Source organism: Zootoca vivipara, chromosome 6 (assembly GCF_963506605.1).
Source record: "Zootoca vivipara chromosome 6, rZooViv1.1, whole genome shotgun sequence".
Lineage (NCBI taxonomy): Eukaryota > Metazoa > Chordata > Lepidosauria > Squamata > Lacertidae > Zootoca > Zootoca vivipara.
The window spans coordinates 6,075,861-6,099,457 of record NC_083281.1 but is presented as its reverse complement, the minus strand read 5'-3'; the positions used below and the strand labels follow the sequence as shown (position 1 = coordinate 6,099,457).

Sequence of the window (23,597 nt, the reverse complement as noted above, 5' to 3'; positions counted from 1 at the left end):
GATCAACGGATGAAGTGCGGCCTATAAATTTAACACAGATTTTAAATTTTTAAAAAATGAACGCCACCTTGAGCTCCTTTGGGGGAACCTGGGATGTGAATAATTGAAACTAAAGATTCTTAATTCCACACCTTCTGGGCTTAAGGTGTCAAGAAAAATCTTTCTACCATTTCAACTTTTAGTTAAGCGTTTTTATTTACAGCTGTCCCACCGGCTACTCCCATGCTTGAGCCTCTCTTAACCCCCCCAAAAAGCCAACCCTCCTTTTTATCCATTGGGGAGGGTGAAAGGCACTTTGCAGGGACTCAGGCCCTGCTTCATTCCCCACACCTTCCAGGGCCCAAAACTGAGTGCCCAGAATAAATCCCAGTAAACTGAGTCCTTTTAAAAATAAGCAAGCAAGCAAACAGCAACGCGCACCATCATTTTCACCATTAGGGCAGGGAGCTCTCTGCACATGCTCAGAGGCCCTGTTTCATTATTATTACTCCACACCTTCCAGGGCCTAGAAGAAACCCTAGGAAAGTGAGCCCCTTTAAAAACAAACAAACAAGGCGCGCCCGCGTTTTGGCCCTTGGGGCGGGCCGCGCTCTGCACGTGCTCAGAGGCACGGCCAACCAGGCGCCCTCCCCCTCGCGGGGAGAATCTGACCACATTTTTATTTTTTATTTCATAACAAGCAAACCAACCAACCAGGCGGCAAGCAAACAAGCAAGCAAACCAACAACAAAAAGACGCGCGTGCGTTCTGGCCCTTGGGGCGGGCCGCGCTCTGCACGCGCTCAGAGGCACGGCCAGCCAGGCGCCCTTCCCCACGCGGGGAGAATCCGACCACATTTTTATTTTTATTTCATAACAGGCAAGCAAACCAAACCAACAAGGCGCGCGCGCGTTTTTGCGCTTGGGGCTGGGCGCGCTCTGCAGGCGCTCAGAGGCGCGGCAACTCCGTCGCCCTCCCCGTCGCTCCCGTGATCCACAGGCTCCGCTCCTCCCTCTCGGCCCCGGAGGAGGGGGAAGCGCAGGCGGGAGGGAGGGAAGGAGGGAAGGAGGGAAGGCGAAGCGAGAGCGCCTCTGCCCGCCTCCTCGGGGCTCCTCCTTCCCGGGGGCCGCCCCGTCTCTCTCTCTCTCTCTCCACCCTGACCCGGAGCTCCGTTGAACTCCGGAGCCGACGAAAGGCGCCTCGGAGAAGCGGCGGAGACGCGCGCGCCGGAGCAGCAGGTCTGGATGCGGGCAGGGAGGGGGCTGGCGGGGGTGGGAGAGAGGGAGGGTGGGTCCCCCCTCCCCGGAGAAAATGGGCAGCGCTCTGGAAGCGACAGCGCCCCAGGGCTGGGCATCAGCCGGCGTCGGGCTCTCCCTCCCCAAACGCCAGCTGGGCATCAACGGTGGCACAGCCCACAATGCTGGATCGGAAGCAAGGATTCGTGGGGGGTTTTTTTGGGGGGGGGAGTGCGCGCGCCGCCGCCGCTGCTCATCTCTCCTCCATGGGCACATCTGGGCAGCGGGACAAGGGGGCACGGCGACCCGGGCGGGGAAGGTTGTCAGAAGTGAGTCAGGACTAGGAGGAGGGTGGGGTATTTTTTTGGGGGGGGGAGCATCGGGAAGGAGGGCGCACCTGGGGGCATGGGAGCCAACCTCAAGGGGCCGAGGTCCCTTGGCTCCCCCCCAGTAAAATATTTGTGGGGGTGGGCTCAACAGAGTTGATGGGCATTGCCATTCAAATGGTGGGCATGCACCATGTCTTGTGATTATGCGGGGCATGGCTTGCCTGGGCAACCCCCCTCCCCCGATATTTTATTCAAGTGGGTCTCTTGGCTGGTGGGCAATGCCGGCTCAGTGTCAAACCTGAACTAGGAAGAAGAAGGGGCGGTGGGTTTGGTAGAAATTGGGTACCACCCGGTAAAGTGTTGGCACACCCAGAGGGCATCCACACAGAGTGGGTGAAGAGCTGGAATAGGACTCCCCCCCCCCACTCACAAGGGGCATCAGGTGGGTGCAGGGCGGGTGTTGGTAGAGAATGGGCCTTGGGGGGGGGCGGGCACAGTTTAGGGCAGACTCAGAGAGAGAGAGAAAAGGCCCAGAATGGGCACCAATCGAGATAGGGCGCCGGACTGGAAAGGGGCATCTAGAGGCCATCAGGACTGCCCTCCACTCTGGGATGAAACGGGTTGTTCTCTCGGGGGGGGGGGGAGGGAGTTGGCAGTGTCAGAGCCGTGCGTGGGGAGGGAGGAAGAGGGGTAGGCAGGCTGGACTTTGCTGCTCCAAGAGACACGGCCTTGTGAGTAGTTGGCAGTGAGTCGGTTTGACAGCGCCCAGTTGGCAGGGTATCTTTTAGGTGGGGGTGCGGGTGCCCGAAGCCCCACTGCTCAGCCATGGGGGCGAGGCCAGTGCGCAAAGAGGAGCAGGCGCCCCTAAATGTGGGGCAGGCTCTTGCCGTTATTCCGCCGCGTGGAAGTCGCCAGACAACCGAGGCAGAAGGGATGAAAGATGGGCCCAGGATTTGGCCGGCTGTGCCCGGTTTTGGGGGCAAGCTGCAGCAGGGCCGGGGCATGCCCAGCCGTGCCAAGGATACTGCTGTGGGAGAAGGGACACGTGGGTGGTGTTTGTGGGGGCGGGGAGAGCCTTCCCTCCCCCCCAGTTGGCAGGGCTGATTCACTGGCAACAACCACGGTTGCCAACTTTCCCTTCCAGCTGGCCTTGCGGTGCCTGGAAAAAAAACTGGTCAAACTGCCACCTCAATAGGCTTCTCCCTGCCTCATCCCAGTTGGGGGTGGGGGTATTGCCAACTCTTTTTTGGGTGCCCCTTCGGCCCTCCCCCTGCGCCTTTTAAGAGCAGCCCGTGCTGCAAAGGAGGAGGCCCAGAGGAGGGGGAAAGTGTGTGTGTGTGTGTGTCCCCGTCCCCTCGTTTCCTCTGTAGCACACGTGCCACAAAAAGCGCAGGAGCAGCGCCAGGAAATAAAGGTGGCAACCCTATCATGGGGGTTGCCAAACTGTTGAGCTCCGGTGCGCCGTTTCGGTTTTGATTTGTGTGTGTTTGTTTGAAAGGTTCTGTCACGGCTTTCGGAAATCGTTGGGTCTCAACTCCTCGTGTTATTGATTATCTTATGTTATTGATCGTATTGCACAATTAGAGCCTATTGGACTATGTGGCTTTCTGATTGTCCTGCTGAACGCTTTTAGAACAGGGGGACGTCATTCGTAGTATTGGGATTATTATTCAGTAACAGGCGCTTTCGGCAAGTCGAGTCTTCGTTCTGTCTCCCCTTCCCTGCGAGGACTTTGGGGTAGTTTTAAGTAGTTCTGCCTCCCTTGGAACCTGACCTGGATCACAACAGCCCTCTGAGGTAGGCTAGGCACAGAATTATAACAAGGGGCTTGAGGCCACCCCAGTGAATTTCATGCAAGGCTTGGAACATATTTGGCAGGGAAGAGGTGACAGCACAGACCAGGCACCCCCAAACTGCGGCCCTCCAGATGTTTTGGCCTACAACTTCCATGATCCTTAGCTAAGAGGACCAGTGGTCGGGGAAGATGGGAATTGTAGTGCGAAACATCTGGAGGGCCAAAGTTTGGGGGTGCCTGGCCCTGGCATAGACGCTTTTAAAATTATGTATTTTTTTGGCGAGGCCTTTCTCTCTCTCTCGTAACAGTAAAAGTGAAACTCAGTGTTGCAAAGATTCAGGACGGACAAAAAACAACAACAACCCTTCATCGTGCCAAGTTAAACTATGGAACTTCCTGCCACAGGAGGAGGCAATAGCCATCAACTGGAGTGCCTTAAAAGAGGATTGGGAAAATTCAAGGAGGATGAAAGGGCTATTGATGGCTGCTAGCCAGGATGGCTCTGTTCTACTACCATGGCTGGAGACAGACAGAGTTGGAAGGGACCCCAAGGGTCATCCAGTCCAACCCCCTGCAATGTAGGAATCTTTCGTCCAACACGGGACTCGAACCCACGACCCTGCGGTTGTGAGTCTCACGCTCTGCCCAGTGAGCTGTAGGCCGTAATGCTTCTGAATTGCGCTTGGATCCCATGCTTGCCGGCTTCCCATCTGGATTGCCTCTGAGCATCTGCAGAGTGTCTTTTGTCATCTGCATTGCCACACACCTAGGATTATGAGGAAATCATGCAGGTCACGACCTACCTACTTTCCAGGTATCCTTGAACCCCCGCCTCTCTTCTTTGGAGCGGGGTGCACACGGGGTAAGACTAAAACAGCCCCAGGACCACCCTTAATTCTTGGCATGATTCCTCTGCAAGAGATTTAGCTGCCAGAGGGTCTTGCCACTTTCCCTCTGCCCTATACATAGAGATGGGAAAGATTCGCTGATTCCCTTCTCCCATTTTAAAAAACGACCGCCTCTTTCCATATGAACCTACCTGGACCCTGAGATCATCTTCTGAGGCCCTCCTTCGTGTGCCTCCTCCTCGAGAGCTCCAGAGGGGGTGGCAAGACGAGAACGGGGCCTTCTCTGTAGTGGCTCCCCGTCTGTGGAATGCTCTCCCCGGGGAAGTTCGCCTGGTGCCTTCATTACACACACCTTTAGGCGCCAGGCAAAAATGTTCCTTTTTAACCAGGCCTTTGGTTGATCTGTTTAACATCCTATGCCCTTTTAAAATGTGGCTCTTTTCGGGGGGCGGGTGTTATTGGGTTGTTGTTTTTATTCTGATTATATAAATATATATTGTGATATTTTCTCTGAACCGCCCTGAGACCTCCGGGTATAGGGTGGTATATAAACTCTAATAATGATGATGTCATTAATTTTTGTTAGGACAGAAGTCAAAGTCAATCCATTAGGCCAGGCATCCCCAAACTGCGGCCCTCCAGATGTTTTGGCCTACAACTCCCATGATCCCTAGCTAAGAGGACCAGTGGTCAGGGATGATGGGAATTGTCGTCCAAAACATCTGGAGGGCCGAAGTTTGGGGATGCCTGCATTAGGCTGTATCTGGCTAAAGCATACTCGATTAACGTGCCTTAGGCTGTGCACATCTAAAGCATGCAAGCACCTACTGGGACCTGTAGTTTGCCCACCACAGCACTCCAATTCCCAGCACCCTTAACAAACTTCAGTTCTCAGTATTCTTTTTTTGTGTGGGGGGGGGGACGGGGGCAGAAATGTGCTTTATAGTGTCTGTGCAGCCCTTCGTCAGATACGGACCAGTGTCTGAATGGTCCAGAAGCTTGTAAGCAAAGAAGATTCCACCTAAACATTAGGAAGAACTTCCCGACAGTAAGAGCTGTTCGACAGTGGAACTTGCTGCCAAGGAGAGTGGTGGAGTCTCCTTCTTTGGAGGTCTTTAAGCAGAGAGGCATATGTCAAGAATTCTTCTGATGGTGTTTCCTGCTTGGCAGGGGGTTGGACTGGATGGCCCTTGTGGTCTCTTCTATGATTCTATGATTCTATCTGCTTATGCCTTATGAGGAACGATCGAATGAGCTGGGTACTTTTAGCCCGGAGAAGAGGAGACCGAGAGGAGATTGAATCAGAGAAGTGGAGAGTTGGAAGGGATCCCCACCCAGCGGTCATCTAGTCCAACCCCCCTGCAATGCAGGAATCTCGACACGTGGCTCCCCACCCCCAACATCCAATTTGAAACCGTATCGGGCCCTGCTTAGCTTTGCAGATGTGCGGGCGGTTTTATTTCTGCGCCAGGTTCAGCTCCCTCTTTCTGACACCCTGCTTTTGATCATCCCCATTTCTCTCTCCTTCAGTCACCCCTGCCCCCTCCCCCCTGTCTTTTGATGATGATGATGATGATAATAATAATAATAATAATAATAATAATAATAATAATAATAATAATATATTATTTATACCTCGCCCATCTCCCCAGGAAGCCAGACCATTGACCCATCGAGCCCAGTATTGTCCACACGGACTGGCAGGAACTCACCGGGGAATTTCCCTCTCCTTTCTTTCATTCTTTTTTTAAAATAAGCTTTATTTAAACATTTAAGTATTACAAAACAAGAGAAAAAAGCCGACAAATAAACAATATACAGTATATTTAAACAGACTTAAAGAAAAAAGAAAAAGACCTCCCCCCGCCCACCTATCCCTCACGCTTCCCTCTATCCGTGTCCGATCTTCTTTTACCTACTGTACTGTTTATTATTGTTGTGTTGTTCACTATATCTATTTATTTATTTATCCTACCATTCCTACTACATTTCATGTTACCTTGCGGCCATTAAGTTATACCATATTAATTTTCAGACTCTAGCACCCACTTTCACCGTGTATTCCTTAACACAATTCCATTCTTCCTTAATTACTTGATTAGAACATCCGCTGATTGATGCTGTTAATTGTGCCACCTCTGCAGATTCAAAGATCTTTATTCTCCATTCTACTAGTTCTGGTATCTTGTCAGATCTCCAGTTTTTCGCCAGTACAATTCTGGCTGCCGCGGTTGCATAATGAAATACATTCTTGTTATTCTTAGGGATGACCCATCGGACCCAGTATTGCCCGAACGGACTGGCAGGAACACTATGGGGAATTTCCCTGTCCTTTCTAGAGATCCCACTGGGGTTTGAACCCGTCAGAGTCTCTAAGCTCTTCCTCATAGTTGCTGCTGTTTTCCTCATTGTCGTCTTTGTAGGCGGAAGTCAGTCTTCGACTTGCTGGGCTGGAATAGATGCCTCCACCTGCGCTGAGTCGCGATATGGTCTGGACTATATGGTCCAGGGATTTAAGTGTGGATTGTTGATAATAATAATAATAATAATAATAATAATAATAATAATAATAATAATAATAATAAATTATTTATACCCCGCTTCCAACAGAACATTAAAACACAGTGATCTATTAAACATTAAAAGCCTCCCTGAACAGGGCTGCCTTCAGATGTCTTCTAAAAGTCTGGCACTTGTTTTTCTCTTTGACATCTGATGGGAGGGCGTTCCACAGGGTGGGCGCCACCACCGAGAAGGCCCTCTGCCTGGTTCCCTGTAGCTTTGCTTCTCGCAGTGAGGGAACCGCCAGAAGGCCCTCGGTGTTGGACCTGTGTCCAGGCTGAATGATGGGGGTGGAGACGCTCCTTCAGGGATACTGGGCTTTTTAGGGCTTTCAAGGTCAGCACCAACACTTTGAATTGTGCTCGGAAACATACTGGGAGCCAATGGAGGTCTTTCAGGACCGGTGTTATATGGTCTCGTCGGCCGCTCCCAGTCACCAGTCTGGCTGCCGCATTCTGGATTAGTTGTAGTTCCCAGGTCACTTTCCAAGGTAGCCCCACGTAGAGCGCATTGCAGTAGTCTAAGCAGGAGATAACTAGAGCATGCACCACTCTGGCGAGATAGTCTGCAGGCAGGGAGGGTCTCATCCTGCATACCAGATGGAGCCGGTAGGCAGCCGCCCTGGACACAGAATTGACCTGCACCTCCATGGACAGCTGTGAGTCCAAAATGACCACCAGGCTGCGCACCTGGTCCTTCAGGGGCACAACTACCCCATTCAGGACCAGGGAGTCCTCCACACCTGCCTACCCCCTGCCCCCCCCCAAAACAGCACTTCTGTCTTGTCAGGATTCAACCTCAATCTGTTAGCCGCCATCCATCCTCCAACCGCCTTCAGATACTCACATAAAAGATTCCTCTGTGCTTTTTAGCATCCATTCGTCCATTTCTCATGCTCCTATTTAAGCCAGCCTTTAACTCGGAATCAAGAGGACTAGAAACTTCCTTAATCACTTGGGGAAACAGCTATAGAGTATTCACGATGCATGTCGAAGCTCCCATTCTTACCCTTACATAGGAGGGTGAGATTTTTCGTCTTTGGGCCAAAACCACCCCACCACCCCCCAGCCGGCAAGATTTTTATTCCACCCTCCTTTCTTTCATTCAAAATTCCACAGGCGCAATTGGCCACTTGCGACCAAGTGAAGATGCCAATCCGTATTGAAAAATAGGACTTTTGAGCCGCCTGGCGCCAAAATGGCAACTATCCATTCCGTTTAGGCGACTGTAACCCTGGCACCCAGCTTATATATTTGACTTTCTAACACTCCTTAACATCTGCTCCTATCCTATACTTAGTAGAGATAAGGCCAGCACCAGGGTTAGAAACTGACATGTGAAAGCTAGGAGCTCAATGGCGTCTTAAACCTAGGTTATGGGTGCGAAAACGGGAAGTCTAGGCACGCTTTAAAAAAAAAAAAAAAGAACAAGAATACAAAGCTGAAAATGAATGAACTACAGTTAAAATATTATGATCATTTTTCACATAGCCAGGAAACCTTTTCAGCAGCGGGCCAGTCCACTGTCCCTCAGACCTTGGGGGGGCGGGGGGGCGGGAAACTATATTTTTTTGGGGGGGGGGAAATGAACGAATTCCTATGCCCCACAAATAACCCAGAGATGCATTTTAAATAAAAGGACACATTCTACTCATGTAAAAACACGCTGATTCCCGGTCCATCCGTGGGCCGGATTGAGAAGGCGATTGGGCCAGATCCAGCCCCCGTGTCTTAGATTGCCTACCCATGGCTAGTCCTTCCCCTGCCCACCCACTCCTAATATTCTTATGAGGGTCTCTTCTCCTGTCTTCAGAGATTAACTGGAAGTGGGGAGGTAGAAAAAGGTCCTCATTTCCTTCCACTCTGCAGGTTTAATCTGAAATCTTAGGCGCGGTAATGCGCCCAGAGCTCAGAAACGGCTCACGCTAATGGAATCCCCTGTCGCAAAATGCGCCTGGAACAAGGGGAGTTTTGGACGCTGGCACCCAGTCTGCCTTCTTTCATAGTTGTTCTGTTGAGATTTTTAATATACTTCAAATGGAGAAAATGAAACAATTTGTGGCCATTAATGTTAAAAATCTGGCAATGGGAATTATTATTATTATTACCCCGCCCATCTGGCTAGGTTTCCCCAGCTCCCAACAGAACATTAAAAACACGTTAAAACACCAAACATTAAAAACTTCCCTAAACAGGGCTGCCTTCAGATGTCTTCTAAAAGTCAGTTGTATATTTCCTTGAGATTCCATAGGGCGGGTGCCACCACTGAGAAGGCCCTCTGCTTGGTTCCCTGTAACCTTGCTTCTCACAGGGAGGGAACCGCCAGAAGGCCCTCGGAGCTGGACCTCAGTGTCCAGGCTGGACGATGGGGATGGAGACGCTCCTTCAGGTATACTAGGCTGAGGCCATTGAGGGCTTTCAATTTCTGTGGAGTGTGATCGAGTGTGCACTCAGGTCCTTTGCAGGCTTCCCACTGGGGAATCTGGCAGCCTACTGCCAGGAGAAGATTCTGGACCTTGTGGGCTTTTGTGCTGACCCAGCAGGGTTCTGGGGTTCTCATGATCAATGAATGCTCTGACTCAGGAGAAGGGACTTCCCTATATTCCAGAAACGCAGCCAGTGCATTCTCCCCAGATGACTCACACTGATTGCACATTGCATACCCTAAAACCCTTCTCGGATGAAAATAGGGACGTCCTATTGCATAACAATATGGACCATAAAGAAGGCTGATTGCCAAAGAATGGATGCTTTTGAATTCTGGTGCTGGAGGAGACTCTTGAGAGTCCCATGGACTGCAAGAAGATCAAACCTCTCCATTCTGAAGGAAATCAGCCCTGAGTGCTCCCTGGAAGGACAAATCGTGATGCTGAGGCTCCAAGACTTTGGCCACCTCATGAGAAGAGAAGACTCCCTGGAAAAGATCCTGATGTTGGGAAAGATTGAGGGCACTAGGTAGGAGAAGGGGACGACAGAGGACGAGATGGTTGGACAGTGTTCTCGAAGCTACGAACATGATTCTGACCAAACTGCGTGAGGCAGTGGAAGACAGGAGTGCCTGGCGTGCTCTGGTCCACGGGGTCACGAAGAGTCGGACACGACTAAACGACTAAACAACAACAACAAAACTGCATAACAGACGCGGGTGGCGCTGTGGTCTAAACTACAGAGCCTCTTGGGCTTGCCAGTTGGAAGGTCGGTGGTTCGAACCCTCGCGATGGAATGAGCTCCCGTTGCTCTATCCCAGCTCCTGCCAACCTAGCAGTTCGAAAGCATGTCAAAGTGCAAGTACCGGTAGATAAATAGGTACCACTGTGGTGGGAAGGTAAACAGCGTTTCTGTGTGCTGCCCTGGTTTCGATGTCCTGTTGTGCCAGAAGCGGCTTAGTCCTGCTGGCCACCTGACCCAGAAAAACTGTCTGCGGACAAACGCTGGCTCCCTCAAAGTGGGATGAGTGCCGCAACCCCTGAGTCATTTACCTTTACCTTTATTGCTTTACCTTTACCTTTACCTTTATTCAATAATATTAATAATAATAATATTTATACCCCCCCTCATCTGACTGGGTTGCCCCAGGCACCCTGGGCAGCTTCCAACATATATAAAAACTTAATAAAACATTATTATTATTATTATTATTATTATTATTATTATTAAAAAACTTCCCCATACAGGGCTGCCTTCAGATGTCTTCTAAAGGTTGTATAGTTACTTCTCTCCTTGGCTTGGGGCTGACCAACCTCCGTACTCTCCCAACATTTCTCTGATGAAAATAGGGAAAACAAGACATTCCTGGATCAAATCAGAAAGCGGAATGGCTTCTCTCAATCCAGGGCTGCCCCTGGAAAATAGGGACCCTCGGAGGGTCTGTGGGACTTGATTTGAACTCGCGCCTTCCGGCTTCTTGAACCTTGCAAAGGGAGTGTCCACCGTGGTCCCTCGGTGATGTGCGAGGCGCATGCCCTCTGCACGAGCCCAGAGTCTCCCTTCTCTACCATCCCTCTCTGTGGTGTTGCAGGAAGCAGTGGGACGCATGCCGGGAACATAATCCGAGACACTCCCTCTTTCATTACTTCTGCATCTACTTACCCTAAACACGTTCCGGCTTGTTGCCCTCCTTTTTATTTTTTAAAATGTTTTATTCAGAGGTCTTTTAGATGCGAGAGAACACCGTGTGACGATGTGAGATAAACCTACTCCTTCTCTACCGCTTGCTCCGCGTGCTTAAGGCTACAGTTTCCCACTGATCTCCATGGAGCTCATTTCTATGCGCACAAATGGTTTTGCCCATTAGGCCTTGCGGCAATGTTCAAATTGGGGGAATTTCTATTAGCCCAAGGGCTGTTCTTCCTCCTAGGCCACTTTCCAGGGGCCATGTGCTAGCGGCAGGTGGGCGGGCGGATCAAAAGTGCAAGGAACGAAACATTTGACCTAAAAAAGGATCCTGAGTTTTCGAAGTTCTTTAAGGAGCTCGCAACACCTCTGCTGTTTTGAGATGTGTTTCTGCATGGAGCAAGGCAGCTTTGCACGCTGAAAACAAGAAAACAAGAACAAAACAAGAACATGAAGTAACCGAGGAGAAAGGTGAGTTATAAACGCCAACGCCTCGAAAGATTCCATCAATGGTCATACCTGCCAAGTTTCTGCCTGAGAAATAAGGGACCGGACCAGAAGTAGCAGACCGGAAGTAGCGCTGTCGCCATTTTGGAACTGGGCAGAGCATGCTCAGAAGTGACTTTTGATGCTGCTGTGCCCAGTTCCAAAATGGCCGCCGCACCAAAAGTCGCGCTGCAGCCATTTTGGAACTGGGCAGAGCAGCATCAAAAGTCGCTTCTGAGCATGCTCCGCTCAGTTCCAAAATGGCCGCCGCGCCAGAATAAACCGGGGAAAAACAAAAAAATCTGTTTTTTTCGGCTGGGGACAGCTGGAAAAACGGGGGTTTCCTGGGGAATACGGGAGACTTGGCGGCTATGCCAATGGTGTCTCTGAAAAAATTCACACATCACTTGGGAAGACAGGTGAACTAATTCCGGAAGAAGCAAACATTGCTAGTGTGGAAGCAATTATTCTTCAACATCAACTTCGTTGGACTGGTCACGTTGTTCGGATGCCTGATGCAACTACTCTATTCTGTACTTAAAAATGGAAAGCGTAATGCTGGTGGCCAACGAAAGAGGTTTAAAGGCACCCTCAAAACAAATCTTTAAAAATGTACTGTAGTATAAGCACTGACAACTGGGAAACACTGGCCTGCGAGCGCTCCAGTTGGAGAACAGCCTTTCCCAAAGGTGTCATGGGCTTTGAAGACACTCGAACTCAGGACGCAAGGAAGAAATGTGCTAAGAGGAAGGCACGCTTGGCAAACCCTCACCGGGATCAACTCCCGCCCAGAAACCAATGTCCCCACTGTGGAAGGACGTGCGGATCCAGAATTGGCCTCCACAAGTCACCTATGGACTCGCTGTTAAAACCGTGTTTACGGAAGGCAATCTTACTCAGCTACGAGGGATTGCCAAAGAGAAGAGATATTTGTCAGTTGCCTCATGTTCCAGGTTGTAGCAATTTAAAAACCATGATTAAAAGCAGATTGCCATCACAGGGACAGGGCACGTCTTGTATATCTTTGGTGTCGCAAGCCAGAATTAAGACCCGAAATAACCCTGCCACAGAGAATGATGGAATCAGAGAGTTGCAAGGGGTGACGAAGGTCATCCATACCCTCCCAACAATTCTCTGGTGAAAATAGAGACTTCTTATTCAATAATAATAATAATAATAATAATAATAATAATAATAATAATAATAATACTCCACCCATCTGATTCGGTTTCTCCAGCCACTCTTGTCTGGGCAGCTACCAACAGATATATAAACACAATAAAACATTAAACATTAAAAAAAAACTATACAGGGCTGTCTTCAGATGTCTTCTACAGGTTCTGTTTCTATATAAAATAAATTGAGACCAAATAGAATCAAACCCCCACCTCACCTTCAAGGGCAGCCCCACATAAATGGCCTCGGTCCAGTATACCTGAAGGAGTGTCTCCACCTCCATCGTTCTGCCCGGACACTGAGGTCCAGTACCGAGGGCCTTCTGACGGTTCCCTCATTGCGAGAGGCCAAGTTGCAGGGAACCAGGCAGAGGGCCTTCTCGGTGGTGGCGCCTGTCCTGTGGAACGCCCTCCCAACAGATGTCAAAGAGGAAAACACCTACCAGATTTTTAGAAGACATCTGAAGGCAGCCCTGTTTAGGGAGGCTTTTAATGTTTAATTGTTTTATTTCATTTTTCTGTTGTAAGCCGCCCAGAGTATTATTATTATTATTATTGCAGTAGCGCAGTTTGGGAGTTGCCTGAGAATGGGTCCTAAAGTGTCTGGAGGCGGTTGGAGGATGGATGGCGGCTAACAGATTGAGGTTGAAACTGACAAGACAAAAACACTGTTCTGGGGGGACAGGGGGCGGGCAGGTGTGGAGGACTCCCTGGTCCTGAATGGTGTAACTGTGTCCCTGAAGGACCAGGTGCACAGCCTGGCAGTCATTTTGGACTCAACAGCTGTCCATGGAGGCACAGGTCAATTCTGTGTCCAGGGCTGCTGTCTACCAGCTCCACCTGGTACACAGGCTGAGACCCTATCTGCCCGCAGACTGTCTCGCCAGAGTGGTCCATGCCCTGGTTATCTCTCGCTTGGACTACTACAAAGCGCTCTGCGTGGGGCTGCCTTTGAAGGTGACCCAGAAACTTCAACTACTGTAATCTAGAATGTTGGAGCTAGACTGGGGACTGGGAACAGTCGCTGAAACCATATAACACCACTACATTGGCTCCCAGGACATTTCCAAGCACAATTCCAAGCTGACCTTTAAAGCCCTAAACCAGGCACCCCCAAACTGCGGCCCTCCAGATGTTTTGGCCTACAACTCCCATGATCCCTAGCTAACAGGATCCAGTGGCCGGGGAAGATGGGAATTGTAGTCCAAAACATCTGGAGGGCCAAAGTTTGGGGATGCCTGCCCTAAACGGTCTCAGCAAAGGGAGTGTCTCCACTCTCATCGTCCAGCCCAGACACTGAGGTCCAGCTCCGAGGGCCTCCTGGCAAAAAGTGAGGTTACAGTGAACAAGGCAGAGGGCCTTCTCGGTGGTGGCGCCCGCCCTGTGGAATGCCCTCCCACCAGATGTCATGGCAATAAACAACTATCTGACTTTTAGAAGACATCTGAAGGCAGCCCTGTTTATGGAAGTTTTTCATGATTAATGTTTTAATGTATTCTTTTGTTGGAAGCTGCCAAAGAGTGGCTGAGGAAACCCGGCCAGATGGGTGGAGTATAAGTAATAACTTCTTCTTCTTCTTCTTCTTCTTCTTCTTCTTCTTCTTCTTCTTCTTCTTCTTCTTCTTCATCTTCATCTTCATCTTCTGGCGGTAGATGGAAGTAAGGACTCCTTAAGCACACACAGAGGCCACTTGAGCCTCCAGGCCCTGCTGCAACTCCTATTATTCCTTAAAAACAAAGGAGCAGCATGGTCAGAGTACCAGACAAAGGAGCAGCCGCTGATCTAATATTTAGACAGCGGCGAAAATGTACACAGGATTCCCGGCGCTGTGAGCCGGCCGCGACAGAGCCGGGGGGGGGGGGGTTGCATACAGAGATTCCACCAGGAAAGGAGGAGATTTTGTTGTTCATTTCAGTATTATTGCCTACTGGGCAAGATGAGAGGCTGTTTCTCGTTTCCACTCGCTGATAAGGAAACACTTTGGATTCCGGAGAGCTTGGGAGGGGCAAGGGGAGAGGGGAAGGGGAAAAGATAAACAGTGTGCCTTGACATAAACCTCGAGAAATGCATGCCCTCCAACATTCCTCTGTTGAAAATAGGGGCATCCTATTTTAATAATCACAATTATCATCATAATGCCCATCGGAGCGGGTTGCCCCAGCTATTCTGGGAAGCTTCCAACATATATATAAAAACATAATAAACCTTTAAAAACTTCCCTATGCAGAAGGTGTCTTCTAAAGGTTGTGGAGTTCCTTATCTCCTTAGCTCAGGGCTCGCATAACTCCATCCCCTCCAACATTCCTCCGATGGAAATAGAGGCGCCTGTGGACAAATGCCTTCTGCCTGTAAACCGAGATGAGCGCCACAACCCCAGAGTCGTCTGTGACTGGACTTAACTGTCAGGGGTCCTTTACCTTTTTTTAAAGGGAAAGCAGGACATTCTGGGATCAAATCAGAAACCGGGACGGCTTCTGTAAATCCGGGACTGTCCTAGGGAAATAAGCTCACTTCGAGCGTCTGGGGGTGGAGACGCTCCTTCAGGTATACTGGGCTGTTTAGGGCTTTCAAGGTCAGCACCAACACTTTGAATTGTGCTCGGAAAGGTACTGGGAGCCAATGTAGGTCTTTCAGGACCGGGGTTATGTGGTCTTGGCGGCCACTCCCAGTCAGAAGTCCAGCAACCGCGTTCTGGATTAGCTGTCTGTTATGTACTGACCTGAATCCTAGAACAATAGGATCCAGAATGCAGCAGTCTGATTGGTCCGCAGGAGCCACCCAATCCAGCTCCAGGTGGAAGTGAATCAGCAACCTGATTGGCCTACAGGAGCAGCCAATCAGGCTGCTGGCAGAAGTCAATCTGCAACCTGATTGGCCCACAGGTGCAGCCCTGAAGTAGCCAATCACGCAAGGCCTATTGTGTAAATAATGTATATAAGCAGACGTTTTTGGGGAAAGAGCCATTCTTCTCTTCTTCCTCTATTGCTACTACAAGCTGAATACAGAGCATGAAATTCACTCTCGACTCTGAGTATATTTCACTGGCGACGAGGATGGGATCCTGCTGAGCTGACCGCCACCACGCACTGCACCGCAGCACCGCCACCTGCCGCACCGCTGCATTGCACCGTGCATCCAGGCTCCAGCTCCAGGACCCAAGGAACCCAGAATGGCAACCGACAGCAGCTTCTCGTCGTTCAACCCAGCATCAGGAGACTGGGAAGGGTACGCCGCCCATTTCAACGTCCTCCTAGAAGCGAAAGAAGTCATCAACGACGCCAAGAAGAGGGCGACATTCTTCAGCGTCTGCGGAGAGGAGATGTTCGAAATCACCCGGGCTCTCCTTGCGCCTAGAGATGCCGCTACCGTTTCTTACAAAACAATAATGGAACGGCGGAAGATTCAACTCAGTACATAACACTGTCATTTCCGGGTCACCTTCCAAGGTAGCCCCACGTAGAGCGCATGGCAGTAGTCCAAGCAGGAGATAACCAGGGCATGGACCAATCTGGCGAGACAGTCTGTGGGCAGGGAGGGTCTCAGCTGAGATTGGTTGCCCATAATGTCTCTTCCTGGCCTTCTGTGGCCCAATGGCGAGTGACGTCTTTCACGCTAGCAACCCTTCTCTCTCACGTTGCCCAGCGAAGGGATTAGATTCCAGTGTTGTCTTTGGCAAAGGCTTGTCTTTCCCGTCGCGTTCGGCTGTCCAGCTCAAGCCCTGCATCAGCATTTAGGCACCCGTCTCATTTTCCATTCCAGAGTTCGGCTCAGCAGGATGTGTGCATGCCCGGGTTTGTGCTGTCCTTTCCTGTCGAGGAAGGGAAACCGGGAAAAGAACGCCAATCGTATCTCTCTCTCTCTCTCTCTCTCTCTCTCTCTCTCTCTCTCTCTCCAGCTCCATCCCTTCTCCTCCTCCGGCAAAGGATGTGAGGATAGGATATGGAAAGCCTCTGCTTCTCTTTTCAGCTCAGTACAGTCTGTCGTTCTTTCCGGGCCAAAAAAACTACGGTCAAGCTTAGCTACGGTTTGCCTGAAAAAGGTGGCGTCATAAACCGCAGCTTGTTGGCTCAGTTGGGCAAATGAATTCGCGATTTGTCCTCGCACGAGAAAGGGAAGCAGATCCCTTCCAGATTCCTCCGGGGGGGGGGGAGAGATGAGGAGAGTTGGGAGCATGTGATATACGGCTCTACCTCTCTATTAAATCGGAACCGGTGAATGTCCCGTGTGAGTGTCTGGAGGCAGTTGGAATTTGGATGGTGGATTGAAGTGGAATAATGACGAGAAGTACTGTTTTGGGGGGACAGGGGGTGGGCAGATGTGGGGGACTCTGGACCCTGAACAGGGTAACTGTGCCCCTGAAGGTCCAGGAGCGCAGCCTGGGAGTCATTTTGGACTCACAGCTGTCTATGGAAGTGCAGGTCAATTCTGTGTCCAGGGCAGCTGTCTTATCAGCTCCATCTGGTACGCAGGATGAGACCCTCCCTGCCCGCAGACTGTCTCGCCAGAGTGGTGCATGCTCTGGTTATCTCCCGGTTGGACTACTGCAATGCGCTCTCCATGGGGCTACCTTTGAAGTTGACTCGGAAAATACTACTAATCCAGAATGCGGCAGCTAGACTGGTGACTGGGAGCGGCCGCTGAGACCATATAAAACCCGTCCAGAAAGACCTATTGGCTCCCAGTACGTTTCTGAGCACAATTCCAAGTGTTTTTGCTGACCTTTAAAGCCCTAAACAGCCTCAGCCCTGTAGACCCAAAAGAGCATCTTCACGCCCATTGTCCAGCTTGGACACTGAGGTCCAGCTCCGAGGGCCCTCTGCCGGTTCCCTCACTGCAAGAGGTGAGGTTGCAGGGAACAAGGCAGAGGGCCTTCTCAGTGGTGGCGCCCGCCCTGTGGAACGCCCTCCTGTCAGATGTCAAGGACATAAAGAACTACCTGACTTTTAGAAGACACCCAAAGGCAGCCCTGTTAGGGAATTTTTTAAATGTTTGACATTTTATTATGTTTTTTTAATATGTTGAAAGTTGCCCAGAGTGGCTGGGCTATAAATAATAAATAAAAACATTTATTATTATTATTATTATTATTATTATTATTATTATTATTATTTATTATTTGTGCAGGGGTATTTGCACTAATAGACAGCTCTCTGGTCTTAATGGTTAAGCTCTCAGGAGTTTCAACAGGCCATTCCCTCCACCACCACAGCCCTGCAGGAATACCGTATGTTCTTGAACTGGAATAAGGCCCCTTGCCTGCAAGGATCACAGAATCATAGAGTTCTGAAGAGACCACAAGGGCCATCCAGTCCAACCCCCTGCCAATCAGGAAACACCTTCAAAGCATTCTTGACATATGCCTGCCAAGCCTCTGCTTAAAGACCTCCAAAGAAGGAGGCTCCACCACACTCCTAGGCAGCAAATTCCACTGTCGAACAGCTCTTACTGTCAGGAAGTTCTTCCTAATGTTTAGGTGGAATCTTCTTTCTTGTAGTTTGAATCCAATTGCTCCGTGTCCACTTCTCTGAAGCAGCAGAAAACATGAGGATTGGTTTGTGTGTATGCAGAAACCTCTGACTTTGTGTGGCCGCAGTGTTGTTTGCTGTCTGCAGCGACGCCCCAATTGCCCCTTTCAGATGACCTCTCCCCCTCCCCCGCCCAAACTCCGCCGAGCGGGATTTTAAATTAGTCTCCCAATATTCCAAGCTCTGAATCCTGATTTGAAGTCTGGCATGACTCGGCTGCTTCTGGGCTGCTCTTTGTATCAACAACTCCTGGCTCCCTGAACTTGCCCATCTTTTGTCTCTCCGCGTTGTGGTTACTGCTTAATGCATTGTTCTAAGTGGGGCCTGATCCCCTCGAACGCGGTATGGACCAGAGTTAATGTGTTATCCTTCCACTTGCCAGGAGAGTCTCCGTGACCGAAACAAACGTGAGTTGCTTCCGAGCAACGCAACCACGTTCCTTCTGGGCTGAATCCTACTTAGAGGAGACCCGCTGAAAACAACGGCCCTAAGTCGCCGTTGCTGTTGTTGACATCTTTCTGCTTCCGAGGGCAAAGTCAAAAAGTTGTTTTTGTCGTTGCAATTCATCTATCTTGAGAGATGATGGAATGTGCCTCGTCTCTGGGTTGCAAGCCTGGGCGGTGTGTCTGGAGGTCCTGGGCTGCCCAGATAATAATAATAATAATAATAATAATAATAATAATAATAATAATAATAATAATAATTTTATTTATACCCTGCCCTCCCCAGCCAAAACCGGTCTCAGGGTGGCTAACACTAGATATAAAACAATTGATTAAGATAGAACTTAAAAACAAGATTAAATACAACATCAAATTAAAATGAAAATGCAAATTAAAATGTAGATTCATACAAAAAGGAAAAACGTGGGAGGGGATCAAGTTGGGTCCAGGCCAAATGCCAGGCGGAACAACTCTGTCTTACAGGCCCTGTGGAAAGAAATCACGTCCCGCAGGGCCCTGGTCTTAGGAGACAGAGCGTTCCTCCAGGTCGGGGCCAGTGTTGAGAAGGCCCTGGTCCTAGTTGAGGCTAACTTGACCTTCCTTCGGGCCTGGAACCTCTAAGGTGTTACTATTTATGGACCTTAAGGTCCTCCGCGGGGCATACCGGGAGAGGCGGTCCCATAAGTACGAGGGTCCTAGGCTGTGAAGGGCTTTAAAGGTCAAAACCAGCACCTTAAATCTGACCCTGTACTCCACCGGGAGCCAGTGCAGCTGGAAAAGCACCGGGTGAATATGCCTGGATGACAAGACCCCACCCCCCCACCCTCGGCATCAAAGATGGGGTCCGAAGGAAAGCAGAGCAAGACGTTGGGCACCAGCTGGACTGCAGGAGTTGCTGGAAGTTGCCGGAGTTGCGCCACCCAACCGCCTTAGGGACTCCGCTCCAGATTTGTGTAGGGTTTACTCCTCAGCCTTTTCTTCTCCCCAAGATATCCCACAAGGCAGTGGAGTTTTCCTTCTCCTAGATGGGCTTCCATCTGCCTCTTTCTTCCCCTCTACAGAAACTGCTCTCTTGACTGTTGGACCCCCTCTTGGTCTCGTCCGCTCCATCCACCAATGCCTGATTTCGCATGCAAGGGAAGCCCCTAATTCACTGATGATGATGATGATGATGATGATGATGATGATGATGATTTATTTATACCACCCCCATCCGGCTGGGTTTTCCCAGCCACTTTGGGCGGCCCCCAGCAGAATATTAAAAACACAATAAAACGTCAGGCATTAGAAACACCCCAATACAGGGCTTCCTTCAAGGGTCTTCCAGAAGTCAAATGGTTGTCTATTGCCTTGACATCTGACAAGAGGGTGTTCCACAGGGCGGGCGCCACCACCGAGAAGGCCCTCTGCCTGGTTCCCTGTAACCCCGCTTCTCACAGGGAGGGGACCGCCAAAAGGCCCTCGGAGCTGGACCTCGGTGTCCGGGCAGAACGATGGGGGTGGAGACGCTCCTTCAGGGATACTTTGCTGAGACCATTTAGGGCTTTCAAGGTCAGCACCAACACTTTGAATTGTGATGGAAACGTCCTGGGAGCCAATGCGGGTCTTTCAGGACCTTGCCTGGTTTAGCAAGCCAGTCAAAGCTGTTACTGGGATGACCGCTGTCGCATCCTGACAGCTTCTAGGAGCTGCAGGTGAGAGATGAGTGCAGGGTGGGGACCCAAGGTGCTCAAACTACCTCAGAAGGAGCATGGTGTGCCCCCCCCCACCAGAGGTACTGCCCCTCCCCTAACACTCCATACACCCCCTGTTTTGTTGTTTAGTCGTGTCCGACTCTTCGTGACCCCATGGACGATAGCACGCCAGGCACTCCTGTCTTCCACTGCCTCCCGCAATTTGGTCAGACTCATGTTTGTAGCTTCGAGAACACTGTCCAACCATCTCGTCCTCTGTCGTCCCCTTCTCCTTGTGCCCTCCATCTTTCCCAACATCAGGGTCTTTTCCAAGGATTCTTCTCTTCTCATGATGTGGCCAAAGTATTGGAGCCTCAGCTTCAGGATCTGTCCTTCCAGTGAGCACTCAGGGCTGATTTCCTTCAGAATGGAGAGGTTTGATCTTCTTGCAGTCCATGGGACTCTCAAGAGTCTCCTCCAGCACCATAATTCAAAAGCATCTTCGGCGATCAGCCTTCTTTATGGTCCAGCTCTCACTTCCATACATCACTACTGGGAAAACCATAGCTTTAACTATACGGACCTTTGTCGGCAAGGTGATGTCTCTGCTTTTTGAGATGCTGTCTAGGTTTATCATTGCCTTTCTCCCAAGAAGCAGGCGTCTTTTAATTTCGTGACTGCTGTCACCATCTGCAGTGATCAAGTGATCACATTATTAACCCCCTGTTAATAATGTCTAATTCAGGCTTCTTCAATCTCAGCCCTCCAGATGTTTTTGGCCTACAACTCCCATGACCCCTAGCTAGCAGGACCAGTGGTCAGGATGCTGGGAATTGTAGTCTCAAAACATCTGGAGGGCCGAGGTTGACGAAGCCTGGTCTAATTGGCCTGCTCTGACCACGAGTTATTTAACTTCAACCCTTTATGTCCAGCACCTGGCGCATATGTACCTTAGCTCAGCCGGTAGAGCTTGAGACTTAATCTCAGGCTTGTGGGTTCGAGCCCCATGTTGGGCAGAAGATTCCTGCATTTCAGGGGTTTGAGCTTGGCGACCCTTGGGGTCGCTTCCAACTCTGGGATAAATAAAAGAACCTGCGTGAATGAAATCAAACGATGCTCTCCAACATGGAATTTGCCCTTTTCACAGCTTCTGCGCATGGCATCAGGATCTTTCCCCCGAACACCAGAGTAGGATCCACCCACAAATTAGAGCTTGGGCACGCACATCAGTTCTGTTTATGGAGATCCCTTTGATCACACATGGACAAGATGCCCAGACCTTCATGGCGACTCGTTTATAGTTTTGTCTTGGTTCCCTTGGTTTAAAAATTCCGTCCGGCCTGGTTGGGCAGCAAAATTAAATATTAAGCATGAAATAGTGATCTTTAAAAGGCTGGTTTCTTTCTCTCTCTCTCTCTCTCTCTGTCTCTCATTCCCCATTAGCAGATCAGGACAATGAGTGTTTGAACCGAGAGGGGAGGCGCAAAGTTAAATTCTAAACTCCTGGCTCAAAATATTATTGCCCAGATTTCGCTTGCTTCCCGTTGCAACCTTTTTTTAAAAAATGTTCTCATTACTTTGATCCTCAGACTATACAAATTGTTCTCTGACGGTTATGATAAGGCTGAAGCTTAGGACACAGCCCGTAATGGATGGCAATGATAACTTTATTCCCAGGTTTCATATCTGTTGAAAGGGGGGGGTATAAGACGCCCCTATGTATAAGATGCCCCCTATTTTGGTGGACTCATACTCAAGAAAATGTGGGGAGATGGCCCCATGTATAAGACGCCTCCTAATTTATGACATTATATTTAAGGGGGGGGACCTAGTCTTATACACCGAAAAATACGGTAGTTTTATATTCCTTATTGAATTATCATTCAATACAATGAATAATTGTATTCATACCACATAAATACAAGTGCACGATATAAGATAAGGCGGAAAAAAGAAAAGAAATAGGACCCGTGTAAGAAAACAAAACAACAACAGAAAAACTGTATGCATTACCAAAAAAAAAAGTGTTAATGTAGTTAACCAAACCTTGACCTAATAGGCAACTTGTTCGTGTGTAGCGAGTTTGTACGTACGGTATCTTCAGTCATTAAAGAAAGCCACATTTTTATTATTATTATTATTCCTGTTCATACTGCATCTTTTTGCCATAGTAAGTGTGCAGAGAGCCCATTCATATTGTCGCTTTGTTAGATTCCATGTCTTGGGCACGTAGAATTCAAAAGGGTTGTTTCCCTCTCCAAATTTCAGATTATTTCGCACAGTCTAGTGAATTATTATTATTCCTAACCGAATGGCGGTGAAACTTTCCGCACAGGTTCATGGCCGAGGAAATCCCCTTTCACGCTTAACGGAGACCCGCTTCTGAGCTTCGCTTCTGAGCAGACAGATCTCGATCTGCAAAAACATCTGTGCCAGGAATGCAAAGTTACATAACTTCTAGAGGAACTGGAGAAAATGAAGCGGAATGGAGGGTTGGCAGAGTATCAGGGGAAAAGACAACCAGTGGTCTAAGGGAACAAGACTGGGCAAGGAAGGAAGGCCACCCCTTATTTCACAGCTGGGGTCGTATCTGTGTGCGATATGAACGAGCTTTTCTCAGTGAAAAACTCGCCAACTAAGCCAAGCAGAGGGAAGAGGAGGAGGAGATTGGCAATGCCTGGTTAAGGGGTTTTAAACTGCTCCTTTCGTAGAATCCTAGAATTGTAGAATTGAAAGGGGGACCCACAGGGTCATCTAATCCAACCCCCTGCAATGGAGGAATCTTTTTTTTTTTGCCCAGAGTGGGACTTGAACCCACAACGCTGAGATTTCATAGATGATCCAATTGTAGAGTTGGAAGGGGCCCACGGGGGACATATGAACCGCTTTGGTTAGAGCGTGATGCTGATTATGCCAGGGTTGCAGTTTCGATCCTCATCTGGGGCATTGCTGCGCATTCCTGCCTTGCAGGGGGGTTGGACTAGATCAGGGGTCAGCAAACTTTTTCAGCAGGGGGCCGGTCCACTGTCCCTCAGACCTTGTGGGGGGCCGGACTATATTTTGAAAAAGAAAAGAAAAAAAGAACGAATTCCTATGCCCCACAAATAACCCAGAGATGCATTTTAAATAAAATGACACATTCTACTCATGTAAAAACATGCTGGTTCCCGGACCGTCCACAGGCCGGATTTAGACGGCGATTTGGCCAGATCCAGCCGCCGGGCCTTAGTTTGGGGACCCATGGACTAGTCACTAGTTGATGCTCAGGGTCCCTCCAAACTCTACAATTCTGTGATTCTACGATTCTCCTTCCAAGCCTTAATTGCAACAGTTCTCCCGCGATTCTCGCGGGTCGCTGCACAGCCAAGCGCTCCCGATTCTCCGTTGCAATCTGTGTATGAAATGTTGTTGTTTCTTCCTTCGTTGCATTGCGAT

The 23,597-nt window shown here is 49.7% G+C and overlaps 1 protein-coding gene across 2 annotated transcripts in view; it reads left to right on the top strand.

Annotated features, from left to right (window-relative positions):
* The window catches only part of CERS4 (ceramide synthase 4), a 109,837-nt gene that overhangs the window by 22,652 nt on the left and 63,588 nt on the right, over positions 1-23,597 (top strand). Inside the window, exon 1 of one of the 2 annotated variants that reach the window (XM_035117929.2) lies at positions 1,091-1,217. The exons of the other annotated variant lie outside the window; for it this stretch is intronic. The gene's annotated coding sequence lies outside the window, so the exon portion shown is untranslated. Of the gene's footprint in view, positions 1-1,090; positions 1,218-23,597 lie in introns of those variants that run through there. 2 annotated transcript variants of the gene reach the window in all.